Genomic DNA, 14,632 nt, shown 5'->3' with positions numbered 1-14,632 from the left:
TACCCAGAGAAAACCCACACAAACACAGGGAGGACATGCAGATTCCAGACAGAAGGCACTTCAGCCAAGAATCGAACCAGAGGACCTCTTGCTGTGAGGCAACAATGCTACCACTGCACCGTCCAAAACAATAAATGAAGCACTCATATGTATTTAAATGTCTGTGTATGATTATATTAACAAGCAATATATAAATTGTTAACAAAGATCTAGATTCATGTTATTCTTAATTTACATAACATCAAAGCATGGTTTTGTAGAAATATTCCAAGTTATGTCTGAAAATTTAAAGATGGAAACATCAATGTCTTACACTTAACGATGAGAAGATGTTGAAAGAGGTAAACATCTGGAGTTATCATACTGGGCCTTACACCATTATTAGGATTTTATTTACATATATATATATATATATATATATATATATATATATATATATATATATATATATATATATATATATATATATATATATGGTTTACTATCAAATGACTGAAGTTCAAAACATAAAGCTATCATAATATTGACTCACTTTATCAAAAATTAAAAGGTGAAACTAGTCAAAAAGTCAAAATTCATAATTTTTCAAATTTTTAGATCTTCTTTTCAACATTTTTTCACCTTTTGCAAAACCAAGTACGAATATCCCTAATAACGATCCCATTAGAATGAAATTCATGTGTGCGAATTAATAATAACGACCCACAGTTCAAAGTAAAGGATAAGAAATGTTAAATTAGTAACACATCAAACTTCCACATAAACTGTGAATTTTAAATGCTGACAGAGCCATTCTGTCATGTCATATCCATAAGAGATGTGTACATAGAAATCACCAGTCTGTGAGCAATAGGAAACATGATAATGTAGAGTATGACATTCACTCATTATGTGCAGTGCACACATTTCAAAATTACCCTTGCATCACAGTTAACTGTAAAAAATGAATGTCTTGTAACCATGCACAGTATATGCATCTATGTTTTACAATGAGCAGTGCATAGCCACTAGTTTAGCTAGTCTACGAGAGGTTAACTCATCTCTATGCTGTAAAAGTCTCATAAAGTTATTTTCCTTATCACTTATTCTTCTCCTTTTAGGGGAGGATGAAACACATGAAAGAAAGTGACTTTTGACATCCTCTAAATGATTCTGCTCCAAGTGTATGGTGTGCAGAACATCCATTATAAATAACTGTTTGAACCCTAAGAGGTTTCAGAAGTGACAGTGCCATCCCTCCACTGTATTCTGACTATGAGGATAGCCACGTAAGCATGTATCCCAATGATTCCAAAATGAAATAACAGACAATGGAGGTAGTCTCTCACAAGTAACATTCCTGATACCATACCTCCTTGGTCTTCCTAGAATATAATTATTCCTAAGAAATTCACATAAAGACTTACCAGCGTCAGGCATTTCAGCTGAGATTTCATCCAAAGTAGATGCAACATTTTCGGGGGATACAAATGCTAAGGCAGGAATTTGCTTACAAAGTAATGCAAATTGTGTATCATTGCCAAATAATGATGCCAACCTAAGTTTCTGAATTTGGCACCAAACAAGCTGACAAAGGTGGAACCAACAACTCTTAAGCATACTTTCAGGAACATTTCTAGATATGCAATTAACAGCACCCTTCTCAAAATCACTTAAAATCATGGTTGGTTTAAACACTAGTTGGAATTCACTGCATAAATCTATCACTGTCTTCCAGAACTGGTCACAGCACTCTTCATTTTTTGATGGCAGTATGCCATATACAACAGGAACAACCTTTCCTTGTGATGTGCCTGTGAGGCTGCAATGGAAGCAATACACTTGTCTGCACTCTCTAGTACTTATGGGGAAGGTGCCATCTACTAAAATGAATTCAGATGTACAAAGCATCCTCAAATTACCCTCTGTAGTCAGTATGACAATATTACTTGAATTGCTACTAATGTTTGTATGATGAACAATAAAATTCCCATTTTTTATTGGCAGCATTTCAGACATCAACTGTGTTAGGGACTCCAGTTTACACATACTTTGCATCCTATTTCTGTATCTTACCCTATGAACAGTTTGCTTGAGGGCATCTTTGTTAGGTAAAATAGTAACTACATCAGTAGATGTACTTGACATCACCTCACTAACTATTTTACATGGATCTTCCTCTGTCTGCTCTGCTCGCCATTTAATAGACTTCCGTACCTTCCTTTCCTCATGTTTTATAATATCAGGTCCATGAAAATGAGCAGTACTTCTCTCAAGCTTTTCTTCCTCAACTGACTCTTCTGTGACACAACCGCCCTTACATTTGTCACTATTCTTTTCAATGCAACACCAGTATTTCCTGCTCTCAGTAGATTTCTCTATGTTATATTGGTAGCCATCTACACACAGCATTTTCCGGCCTTTCTGAGACAATACAGTACTATATACTGTGCCAATTGTACCTGGACAGTCTGTCACATTACCTCGAGTAGACATCATCACTACAAACACCTAGAATAAACAGTAATAATTAACAGAATCTGCTATGTATATAACCACCTTAAATACCGTACCTTAAATAATATCATTATATATTATATTACAACCTATTACAATACATATTACCACTAAGCTCATTTCTCTGACATCTGCCTGGATAACATGCCATTACTTATGAAAATTTTGCTTTAGAATTTGCTTATACCTGGGAAATCAATATAATTCATTTCCACATGGCACCTTTGCAATAAGTTATACTACTTAAATAACTACTATTAACAATAAACTCAACCTGTTAGAACAAGACATCTGGAATACTACAAAATCTTAGGATGGACAAACACTAATATGTCAAAACTGTTACATAACTTTAGATTTTACATATTGTCTATACAAACGTGTATTACACATATTATAAAAGAAGCATATTGTCGGCGTACATTGTCAGCATGTACTTGCAGTTGTAAGTAGCTTTTTCGCAAACCAGGGATAGTGTAAAGTCAAGAGAGGAATGTAAACGATATTATGGAAAATCCTTCCAAAAAATCCTTGATTTCTAGAATGTACAAAACTCATAAGAGACCTCAACAACTATAAAAATGATTGTGCTTATCACATTGGTGTGAAGGATACTAAAAATGGTTTTGGTGTTACTGGGGGAACCACATCTACAGAGACCTTTGATAATTTTGAGATATCTGGCTTTAATAATGAGCATTTTTTGGAGGAGAACGACGGGCCGAGAAGGTCCAAGAGATTAAAGAACAGGGGGAAGGGGGGCCCACACTACAACAACAAATTCTTCAACAGTGGGAACAAGTACAACCAAGAATACCACTACCAAAGCAACAGGGGCTGACGGCCAAATTAGATATATCTTTTGGTAGTGCAAACAAGTATTCTGGTGATGAGGAGGTTCACTGTAATTCTTTTGTTGAGCATGCTTTAATGAATGAAGCTCTGTGTTGTGATATACTTACGAAGGACAAATTTACGGTGTATAATTACACCTCACTGACTTTAACTAATTTTCATCACAGTTTGTTGAGCAAGGGTACTTACTACCTTTGTGCCTGAATTTTCTTTGGACATTGCTGATGTGTTGATTAATTTAAAATTGTACATTAGACAGCTTAATTTAAACTTATTTTTTAAGGGGAATGTTTTAATTAAAGAAAAAGTTTTGATGCACAGAAGCAGTTTGTTCATTGCACCTCGGAATGTGGATTTGTCAGTGTTTGAAAGGCTATGTGAGGTTGAATTAAGAAGAATTTTGAATAGTGACAACAGTAAAAAAGTACATGACAATTTGTCTACTGAGGAGAGGAGAGTTTAGCTAAAAATCATGAACTGCGGTTGATGAAACCAGACAAAGGTGGAGTCATGGTGATTATGTCTCAGTATGACTATGTCTTCAGGATGTGTGAAATATTAAATGATCAACCTATACTAGAGTTAGTATCAATGAGGTTAATACAGCTTATTCAAAGATAGATTTATTCTTGTTAGATGCATTATTTCAAGGCACCTTAGACAAGGATGAATATAAGTATCTATCTGTTCCCCACCCGGTTATACTGCTTATGTTCGGTATACCCAAGACACATAATTCTATTTCTAACCCACCCTTTAAGCCTACTGTGGCAGCCAGAGGGTCCAAAACTGAACCATTGGCATCCTTTGTTGGCTCATACTAAAACAGTGTTGGGTGAATTTGGGCACATTTTAAGAGACTCTTGGCATTGCTTGGAAAGACTTAGGGGTGTGGACTTATCAGTGTCATTTTCTTTCCTCGATATTGATGTGATCAATCTTTTTACTACAATACCCCACAAAGAGGGTTTAGACTTCTTTAGGGAAGGTCTATTAAATAGTAAAACCTGTAATAGGACTAAAATCAATTTATTGGCTGATTTAATGGAAATTGTCCTAAAGAATAATTTCTTGCTCTTCGAAGGGGAAATTTACCAACAAACAGCGGGAGTAGCTATGGGAGCAAAATGTGCCCCAGTTTTTGCCAATTTTATACTGCTGTTTTGGGAGGAAAGTTTTGTCTTCACCTCTAGGTTTATGTCCAAAATTCTGTTATATAACTGATTTTTGGACAATATACTCATTCTATGGAAGGGAAATGAACAGGAAGCCAATGAGTTCCTTGAGTTTGTCAACAGTACCACTACTTTTTTTCAGATTTACTCACTCCTGGCATCCAAGTGAAATTAATTACTTGGACATTAATCTTAAATCTGATGATACAGTTTTGGAAAGTAGTATCCACAGGAAGAAAGCCTTTTCCAATTCAATGCTCCATTATAGCAGCTGTCACCCTTACCATCAGAAGAAGGGCATCATCAAAGGGCAGATGGTTAGGCTGCCCAGGTTGGTGAGTAACCCTGACATATTCAGGCAAGAGCTGCTCCAACTTGTGGGTGTGTTCCTAGATAGGGGTTACCCCTTAAAACTAATTGCGAGGATTAAGCATGAAATTTTGAAAAAAAGGAACACCCGTTACCAACCTATTCTTAGTGCAGGGCTTCATGTGAAGTCTCTTCAAGAGTCAGTTGATGTTTCTGCTGTAATGGTTCTTAGGTACAATCATCCTGCTCAGGACATTGTTTTGGTGTTCAACAATGTATGGCATTTGGGTCTCTCAGACACATGTAATGAGATCTTAAGACCCAAACCAAGGATAGTGTATAGTCAAGGGAGGAATTTAAAAGATATTATGGAAAATCCCTCCAAAAAATCCTTGATTTCTAGAATGTACAAATGTGGAGCATGCAGGGCATGTACTTACATCAATGATGGCCCTTATGTGTCTGTCACTGGTTATAATCGTACATTAGCTTGCCCGGGTAGGTGCGGTTGCAACACTAATATGTTAGTGTATGTGGCAACCTGCACCAGTTGCACAAATTTTTACATTGGTAAAACTGTACATAAACTGAGGGAGAGAATAGCTGAACATGTCAGGGCCATTAGAATCAAGGAAGCCCACAATGAGTGGCACAATTGTATAGGCATAGTTTAAACTGTGCCAATTTCAAAAAATTCATTTTTTGTTATAGATAGGGTGAAATGCAGTGAAAGAGAGGGTGATTTAAAGCTCAAGGTGGAAAATATGGAGACTATGTGGCAACTTAGATTAAATGCCACTCATCCACGTGGACTTAATGACAGTATTGCCATTCTCCCTATGCTTAAGACTAAAGCAACTAGGATATAAATGTGTTTCACATTTTTTGTACATAAAAAGGTCTTGTACATTTTTTAGATCTGTGCTTGAGTTTAATTCAAGTACAGGTTCAAATTTTTAACATCTTTTGGTAAAAAGTATGTTTTACATATATATTATATATTTTAGATTTTAAGTAGATAATATTTAGTGCTATAGCTTGTTATCTGTTTGTTTAAATTTAAAAGTGCTGTGATGATATCATTGAATGTTGATTGGCTGGGAAATTTAATTTTGTGTTATTTAAATGTCGTTTGTACCACCCAACAGTACTCTGATGAAGCTATTGCTATGGTGAAAGCGCTTAGTCGTTGGGATTCTGTGCTGTGTCCTATTAAACCAATGTTTCCACGTATAAGTTTGGATTTTTTATTTTATGTTCTTGGTTTTTGCTTTGTTTGAAGTGTTGCTTGGTTTTAACTTTTTTGCATTATTGACTTAAATCAAACATACCTGATTTATAATGTTTTGATTTATAATCAGATACACATGTAAAATGCAGCTACATATACTAAATATACTGAGCATATTCACTTATGTGCATTTCAGAGCCATGAATAAATACATACCTTCAAATGAAAAACTCTGTAGGAAAACTACTAATTCTACCACATGTGCTACTACTTCACAAAACAAACAGCACAGCAATATCAATTCCACAAAAATGATCATTTTTATATATATTCAATATTTCAAACATAGTCTCTCTTCTTACATTGAATGTATTTGTACCTTTCTACGATGGTAACATAGCAATTTCACATTATTTTTTGGTTGATTACTTACACTGTATTCAGCCTGCTGTTGCCCTTCAATCAGTATAGCGCAGTACTGTCATTTCAAATTCATATTCCTTTAAAAATATGCGTAAATCACACTGCCGATGTCATAATTATGAGAGAATGTTTTTTAGGTAATGTGCGAACATTAAATGATCAAAAACGCTTAATCAACTTGGATTGTATTTTCGCTATTATGAATGCGTGTTTAAAACTGTTGAATAAAAGATTTTCACATAAATTTCATTCCATTATGTTATTTTCGACTACTGACACTTCAACGATATAATAGTAAATATATATATATATATATATATATATATATATATATATATATATATATATATATAGTTTCACTTTACAATCCCAAAATACTGAAATATTGAAATTCAGTATTTCAAGAATGTAAAGCCGAAAACTGCAAAACCCAAAACCCCAAAAGCATGAAATTCAAACTCGCAACTACCCACATACACACTCCACACACAAACAAGTAGACATAAACCTTCCTCCCTACACTATAAACCAACAAAACACACACAAACACAACAAAACAAACGCTACCACTAACTCTACATATAAGCTGGGGGACAAGCCCCCCCTGCACCCCACACCCCCCTACTTATATATACTAACTCAAAGGTCGCACTAAAAACACAAACACACAAAAACCGCCACTACACACTCTACACTCACCTTGCACAAACATACGTCACATATGAACAAATGCCGTCTCACTCACAATCTTACCTACCTACCCCAACCCACAGAACACAACTCCAAAGACACTCACACACACTAAAATCCCTACCCAAAACCCCTAATAAAACATCACTTACCTGAATTTCCAACTACATCCACACTGTGGATTCGACATTTCCGCATTCATCATTTCCACACTCGGTATTCTGCACTTATACGCAAGTGCAGTTTCGACACTTCGGCCTCGAGCTACTGAAGTTTGATATTTCAGTAGCTCAAGATTCTGAAGTGAAACCATATTTTATATATATATATATATATATATATATATATATATATATATATATATATATATATATATATATATCATTGATTAACTTTGAGGTATATCATTATTATTTATTTATGTTATACGACTTATTGTACATTGAAAACCTAATATAAGTTTAGAATTTAAATATTTTTGCTATAAATTTGATTTATTATAAGAAAGGGTAGAGAAGAAATGGAAGAATGTTTAATTAATAGAAGAAATAATAAATTGTTCTATTTTATGTTAAGGGGAAAGGAAATGAAGGAAAAGTGCATGTTTTATCTTAGTATAGAAGTGATAGTTTATATACTTGTTATTTGATGATTATACATAAACTTAAACATTTAAGAATTACATTTATCTAGCTAATAACTGTTAGCACAATAACAGTTGTAGGTGATATTGTTTCTTGTGGTCTAGTTAGTGTGAATTGAGTTTTCCTTAAACAGTTTTTTAGGTACTAAATGTAATTAGAGTGAGTTGATAGTAATCTATTAAGTTATTTTTTTTATTTGCACATTTATGAAACACAATTATAAAACAATAAGTATATATAATTCATTATTAAAATGTGTTTAATAAGTAACCTTTTAGATGGGGCTAGCTTTCAAACAGATAGTGAGGGGGTTAGTTTTGGGTAGAGAGCTTAGAGAGCATGATTGAATAGAGATGCTATTCAAACATGGGGTTTAAACCCCAAGGATTGTGTGATTTATCTTTTATTGAAATGTTTAGTATTTAACTTGGTCTCTATGAATATTAGTTGTTTAAGCTTAATTGATAATCCTATACAATCATTTTCAGTCACATCTGCAAAAAAGTTGTGTTTTAAATTACAAGATTTTTTTTCTTCTTTCCCCTTATTGTTAATTCCCCTTATTGTTAATAACACATAACTAGCATTCGTGGTCTGCACTCTTGTGAGAGGAGAGGCTGGACTCTGCCCTTCTGAGTTGGGAATTTCTGGTTAAAGGCTTATAGTGCCTGCATATTTGAACTGTTTCTTACTGAAATTGGTACACCTTGTTTGCTGTAGCATAGACTAGATCCAGGCCTGCTGAATCTAGCTTTGTTTGTATGCTTGTTGTTTGTTTGCTTGTTATTTCCCTGAAATGCTAATTCCACCTAAAATGCGGCTTTTCAGTGCTTCTGTGGATCCCTAGTGATATCTGCATTGCTTACTGTACTTATTTCCTTGTTTCCCTTGAAAGAAAGTTACTGTTTGTCATTTTTGCATTTAAGTTACCTGTAACACATTGCATTTAAGTTACCTGGCACTTGCTCACTAAGTCAGCACTAAAAAATTAAAAGTACTACACCCTCACAAACTCCCCTTGAGTACCTCGTTCCCCATTGGCCCTTTTTTTCAATTATAAAGGAATTCCCAATACTATTTTAGCATGTCCAAAGGTCAGTTGTCAATCTCCTCTCCAGTCCAGCTGGTGAATCTAGGAATCTTGAGGCAATGTTACAACTGCCTCATGTACACAGACATCCCTCTCCTCCTCCCAACAAATTCCAACACATGTGAGAGATACAACCATATAGCCAAACTGGAGGCTAAGCTCTCTCAAATCAGTACTGGCGTAACCAGTCAGGAGGAGAAGGAAACCACACTCACTACAATTCCAGTCTCACATAGACCTACCACAACAGCAAACCAAACACTTAAACACACAAAAACATACTCGGAGGCTCTAAATAAAAATCTGCCTAAGCAGCAGAGACCTCCAAAGCAGACACCCAAGCAACTGCTACCCCAAAACAAAACACGTGCAACACATAGCTCACAAAGCCAGTGTGCCGAACAGTCACAGCCCTTAAGGCTAAACAACACATCTGATACACTTGTAATAGGTGACTCTATCATCAGGCACACTGGCGTCCCGCTCACCAGGCTGAACAAGGAGAAGGTCATGGTGAGCTGCCTGTCAGGCACTAGGATCTGCCACATAACACACGCACTCAGGTTACTCCAAGGCAAGTACATATATGACTCAGTCATTGTCCATGCTGGTGTGAATGACCTGAGACGTACCTCCCTGGACTACATGAAAAGAGACATAGAGGAGCTCTCTGAGCATATAGCCCAGGCTGGTATGACCCTGACCTTGAGTAGCATCTTACCCTCACCAAGAATGATGCCACAATATGAAGACAAGATGATCAATTTCAACAATTGGCTTAAGTATTGGTTTCATTCAAAGGGGATCCAATGCCTGTCAGCCTGGGATGACATGCTCGACAAGCCACGATGCTTCGCTAGGGATGGCTTGCACCAGTCACCCCTGGGCTTTCGGATATTGGCAAAGGTTCTTGCTACACCCATAGTGCCTTTTTTAGGCAAGGCTCAAAAGACAAACCCACCTCCATAGGTATCACAAGGGATAAGAATCTAAGAGTAATGCTACTCAACACCAGAAGTCTAAACCTCAAGATGCACGCACTCAAAACTCTCCTTAGCATGGAGAACATCGATATCTGTGCAGTAAAAGAAACCTGGTTCAAGGCTCCTGAGAGCACCCCAGCACTACCAGGTTATACCTCATACCATGCTTTTCGGCCCCAAAACTTGGACCGAACAACAAAAGGAGGGTGAGTATCAATATTCATCAAAGACACCCACACCTCCAGGTTGGTGGCACAGCACGAAGCATCAGATACTATCCATGTGCAATTAACAGTGGGTAAAACTGCCTTCCAGTTTATAGCCTGCTACAGACCACCCTCCCAAACCCAGGAACCCCACTCAGCCTTCCTGAGAACACTGGAAAATATGAAGGTCTCTCCAAACACCATTATATTGGGCGACTTCAACTACCCAAGCATAGACTGGGAGCATTACTCTAGCTCCAACACCCTAGCCTAAAGGTTCCTAGAATTTATAAACTCAAATGCTATGGAACAACTTGTTACCACTCCCACAAGAGGGGAAAACATACTGGACCTGATCATCACCAACATGGGGACTCTATACTCCAGACCAGAAGTGTATCCTTCACTGGTAAGATCAGACCATAAACTAATCTCACTGGATATTCACATCCCAACCCCACCCCTGCCCAGAAAACCACAGTGAAAAACTTCTCTAAAGCAAATTTCACACTCCTCAAAACAGAGGTGGAATCCTTCAAAGCCCCTGGGTCTGTAGAAAATATGGCCCAGGCCACAGAATCCTTTATAAATGCATTCTATGAACACCTTCAGGAATGCATGGATCATGCAATCCCAAATAAAACCAAGACCCAATCCTCCAAAGGCAGGCGTCCTGTCTGGTGGACCCCAGCCATAAACAAACTATACAATAGAAGGAGGAAGCTACTACATGATAGAGCAAAATCCCAAAAAGGGAAGGTATCTCTGATCAGTATTAGCAAAAAGCTACGGGCACTTATAAAATCGTCTAAGGCCAGCTTCGAGAGAAAAATTGCACAGGACACTAAGGATAATCACAAGGCTTTCTTTAGTTATGTTAGGAACCTGAGTGGGAATTCCCAGATATGCTCAGAATTAGTCCAAAATGACAAAAAATACACCAAACCCACAGACATTGCAAACATCCTAGCTGACAGGTTCAGTGCAAACCCCCCCCCCCACCAAAAGTGCGAATATCTATCCCAACAGAGTGCTGCCCCCTCTGACATCTCAGATGCTCAGGTAAGAGCCGCCATCTCCAAAGCAAAAAACACAGCATCAATAGGACGAGACGGTGTCACGGGCTGCGTCCTACATGAACTCCAAGAAGAGCTAAACCCAAACATAAAACTACTGTTCAATCTCAGCCTTACTACAGGATATGTACCCAAAGAGTGGCGTACAGCAACAGTGGTCCCTCTCCACAAAGGTGTTGCCTCAACGGATCCTGGAAACTATCACCCCATAAGCCTGACTAGCTTGGTCTGCAAAGCTATGGAAAGGATCATCATGGACCTCATAAATAAAGATATTGGGGACCTACATATACTGGATTCTACCCAGTTCGGCTTTGTTAAGGGCAGATCCTGCCTCTTAAACCTGGTTGATTTCTTTGAAACAGTCACCAAGGCCATTGACGAGGGGAAGGTGGTCCACACAGCCTACCTGGACCTCGCAAAAGCCTTCGATACAATACCCCACTTGGGCATTATAGATAAGCTCACCAGCTTAAATATAAACCCCTATGTCACTAGATGGGTTGCAAACTGGCTCAAGGACAGAACCCACATGGTTAGAATTGCTGGAGCCATGTTAGACTCCAAATCAGTTACAAGTGGCGTCCCACAAGGCGCAGTCCTGGGACCTCTCTTGTTTGGTATATATTCCTCGGAGGTACAGGCAAACACAGAAGGACTGTGGCTGACCAAGTTCGCAGATGACTGCAAAATGGGTGCCATAATTGACTCTCCAGCTGACACAAACATCCTCCAAAAGGGTCTCATAGAAACAGACAACTAGTGCCAGAGCCATGGCCTCAAGCTAAACACCAAAAAGTGTATAGTTATCCCCTTTGGCAAAAACAAAGTGCCCACAAATTACCACATAGGTTGTAATCCATTAAGTACAGAAGAAGTAATTAGGGACCTGGGGACCCAAGTTGATAGTAATCTCTCATTTGACAACCATATGGCCCACATGGAATCATGATCTAGATAGATCAGGTCATCAGGGCCTTCATTCTGCCTCATCCCTCATAGGCCCATAACAATGCCGCAATGCCTTGTGTGATGTACCTTACCAGACACCTGCAGCAACTGGAAAGACCCCAAAAACCAACTCACCAAATCAAAGGCTCAAACAGATGCCACATGCTGCCTTAAGAAACTCCAGCTCTAAGAAACTCCAGCTCTACTCAGTGGCAAGGCCGATCTGTCTGCTGATAAAGACATGTCCAACCATGTGGAATTAATGGACATGCTGCACCTCGAAAATCAAAATCCAAATCCCCTCTGAGCGAGAGAGACTTGAACCTCAGCACTGAAATAAATAATACATGCTGGAGGGGGACAAGTTCCAGAGGCAACCCAGACCTTCTCTAAAAAATCCCAATCCCATTAGGCAGAGTCCAGGGCACTCTCTGACTCTCTTCAGAGAGGAATCTTGATGAGTGGATGGGAGAGAGTTAGGGGTACCCGGTCTTCTGTGTCTGTGTAGACAGGGCACAGTATACTAACCAAAAAAAAAAAGGGCATAGCAAAATTAATTTAAAATGGGGCCAAAAAGCCAACTCTAGCTAGGCTAGGCTTATAAGGGCCCTAGATGATATAGTATGATGAATGAACCCTACCTAATACTTCTACTGATGCATTGTATATGAAGTGTATTTCTAGCAATATAAATTGTTTGTATAACAGTTGTAAAAGGGGGAGTCTAAACAAATATTTAAAGATATTTAATAGCCCACTTATTCATGAAAGTGGTTTTAGTCCAGGAAGGAAGCAAATAATAAAACATAGATGTAAAGCAGCTGTAGAAACATAGTACACAATTTTAAAATATGGTGACATATATACTAACAATGGTTACAAATGTAGTTGAGATTCATCAGTGAACAATTGATACAATCTGTTAATAGAAGAAAATGCTTTCTGTGTGAATTTTTGCAGTTCAGGTAGGGAATGGGCTGTGCAGATGTTGAGTCATCTGCGTATTTTATGAGTGTGCCATGTGTCGTGGCTGAGTCTAGATTATTGGTGAAAATAAGTTGTCTCATATCCATTATTTTATCATAATGCAATTACCTTTAAAGTGAAGATGAATGCTAAAAATAATATTTCTGTCAGTAGAATTCCATCATATGCAACTAAAAGACTTTAAGGAATTTTTAATGAAGAAATTCAATCCTTTATAAACATAAATTTAATTGATATAAATCAACAAATGGACTCGGGTATGGCTCCACTCGCCAACGTAAAAGTTCATGTTTTATTCATAAAGTGAAGAACACAAGTGCTTTCATAAACTGCTTCATCAGGTGTTAACAAATAAGCATAATGACCATTCTTTTATAGCCATGCTATAACATCACATGATAGTACGGATATAAAAGGATGGTCATTATGCTTATTTGTTAACACCTGATGAAGCAGTTTGTGAAAGTGCTTGTGTTCTTTACTTGGTGAATAATACATGAGCTTTTATGCTGGAGTGTGGAGCCATAACTGAGTCCATTTGTTGGTTTATATTACTTGGACTTTGTGCTTATTTGGACACAAGTATCTGGATCTGGTTTTTGGTGGTATTTCTTGTTCTTGTTTGGTTTATAAATTTAATTGAATATACATCTGAGATTTATGTGTGAGAGTCTTTAAAATCATACTTATATGGTAAAATTCTATCTTGGTATATCAATAAGAAAAAACAATGAGATAAAAAAGTATTAGAGCTGCAAATGAAAGTAGATAAACTTAAATTAGATATTCAAAAAGGTAAGACAAATTTAGAGAAACTTCCTATTCTATGAATCCTAAAAGTCCAAATAGATTAGCAAATAGAATGAAGAAGATTATTAAATCTAATCAAATGAAATAAGTTTACATTCCTGGAACTAAAAGAAAAGTTTCAGATTTAGAATATATTTTAGAGGCATTCAGAATACACTTTAATCCATTTAATCTATATAATTCAGTAACAGAACCACAAAGTATAATATCATCCTTTTAAAGAAATATATCAAAAATAAACTAATAAAAGATCAGATAAAAGTAATAGATAAACCTATTTTATTGTCTGAACTTAAATTTGAGATTAATAAATTAAAATTAAACAAAGCTCCTGGAAATGATGGTATTATTCCTGTGTTATATAAACTGTTACCTAAAGAAGCTTTGGCAATATTGCTATGAGTGTTTGCGTTAAACAACTTTAAAATTGGTAAAATTAGTGTATATTTCCAAGATGGAGGAATATTTCTAAGTCAGATAAAAATGGAAAATAATGTTCTTCTTATAGACCAATCTCCCTATTAAATATTGATTATAAGATTTTTATGGTAATACATCCTAATAGAATTAAACATTTTTACCTTTGTTGATTAAGATCAAACTGGCTTCATAATGAATAGAAACTCATTTGACAGTATTAAAAGAATTCAAAAAATAATTGACTATATTAATACGACAAAACAAAGTTTGACTCTGGTAAGTCTAG

Source organism: Protopterus annectens, chromosome 7.part0 (assembly GCF_019279795.1).
Source record: "Protopterus annectens isolate FY-2018-M chromosome 7.part0, PAN1.0, whole genome shotgun sequence".
In the NCBI taxonomy this organism is placed as follows: Eukaryota; Metazoa; Chordata; order Ceratodontiformes; family Protopteridae; genus Protopterus; species Protopterus annectens.
Note: the sequence above shows the minus strand (reverse complement) of the source record.